Raw genomic sequence first — 1,804 nt, 5'->3', positions numbered from 1 at the left:
GCTGGTGACGTCACTGGCAGCCATCTGGTCCGTCGTCCGTGTAGAAAACAACAGGTTTGTTTTTGTATTTTTCAACAACCTTATTAAAGTTTACAGAACAAATACTTTTTTTTCCCTTCTTCTTCTTGATTGAACATTTTATACACAAATACAGGGCATTTTATGCACTCAGTTAAAAATACTTTGACATATAGGCACACATTCATAGTCATCAGAACAGGTGTCATAAAACATCAACAGAAAGTCCAACATTGAGCCTAAATTTAAGTAAAAGGAATAAAATAAATTAATAAAATAAATATGATTCAATAAAAAGGAAAACAAATAAATAATTTAACAAATGAAATTGCAGTCAGTTACATGCTAGGGGTCACTGAACATGTTTAGCTCCTCACAGGCTGTAAGAAGATATAATGCAGGTCTCCTTTTCATCAGTGTTGAGATGGTCCACAAGGTCTTTTTTAAATGCAGGGAAGAGGGGTTTTGTTTTCCTCCTTTTGCATGCGTGGATGAAAAATATAGCAAGCAGCAATAAATTGTTCATTGCAAAGTCACTTTTTTATTGTTCATATTGACATCAAACATAATTCCATAAGAAATACAGAATAATGACAAAACTGAGTAGAACAAAACATGGGAGGGGGGCCACAAACAGAAAAGGAGAACGTTTTCCTTACAAAAGAAGGAAATGAAAGCAGAGAAAAGAATGAAGAGCACAAAGAGATGTATAACAAATTATGTATTACAAAGATTTACAAGAAAAAAACAAGTTTTTACAGAGTCAAATATTTGTTGATTAAGGCTGTAGTTTTCATAGCTTGAGATTGAGTATTTCCTAATATCACAAATTAAAACAGGTAAATAAGGCTTACAATTAGAGAATTTACATTTATGGAGGTAGAATTTTGCCAAAATGAAAATTAAGCCATTAAAAAAGAAATAGCTATTTTCTTTATGATCACATAAACCAAATACAATATTCTTGAATGAAAAAGAAAAGTCAGAAAGAAGATTGTTTTGCAAGAAATTAAGAAGGTGGGAGCAGAATGTTTCGACATAGGAGAAAGCCCAAAACATATGAGCCAAACAAAAAACAAACAAAACAAAAAAAACAGCTGGTGTCAAGATCCGTTTTAAATCTTTGGGAAATAAAGATTTAAAACTGGATAATATTTAGAAACCACAAATGTCACCTGCCGCAGGGGCCCGATGAAAGACAATGACATAGACCCCACCACTGGATTGGAAATTTTAGATATTTTGTTTTTGTTTTAAGATGATAAAAAAAAAAAAAAAAAAAAAAAAGCGTTTCATGCCAATAATGAAGATCTAGGGTTGTGTTTAACCCTTCATGGGGCAAGTGACTATTTTTGACCATTTTGTTTCCTTTCATATTCAGCATGAAACTATTTTTTATTTTTTTTGTTAATGTAACAACAGAATGGAGGTCTTGGTTCATACCAGAAGGACAATTTTAAGTAAATATTTCTAACTTGAATGTATTTCATTGAGTGCCCTATGAAAGGGTTAAATCACAGTGCATACATCTAACTAAGTCATTTTTCACATAAATGATTTATCAGTTTACATCACTGCTATATTTTACTACAACCTTTGAAAAAAGTATCTAATATTTATAACGAAGTCTCTGTCAGGTTCACATCTAAGATCAGGAAAATCGGGCACTCCTGCCTATATTTGTAATTCTTCTTGCATTGCACTTCTTTTTTTTTTTTTTTTTTTTTTTTACTGTATCTACCATTTTATTTTTTTCCATTTGATATGATTGATTGTATTTGTTCTA

Source organism: Telmatherina bonti, assembly GCF_933228915.1.
Source record: "Telmatherina bonti genome assembly, chromosome: 19".
Classification (NCBI taxonomy): domain Eukaryota; kingdom Metazoa; phylum Chordata; class Actinopteri; order Atheriniformes; family Telmatherinidae; genus Telmatherina; species Telmatherina bonti.
Note: the sequence above shows the minus strand (reverse complement) of the source record.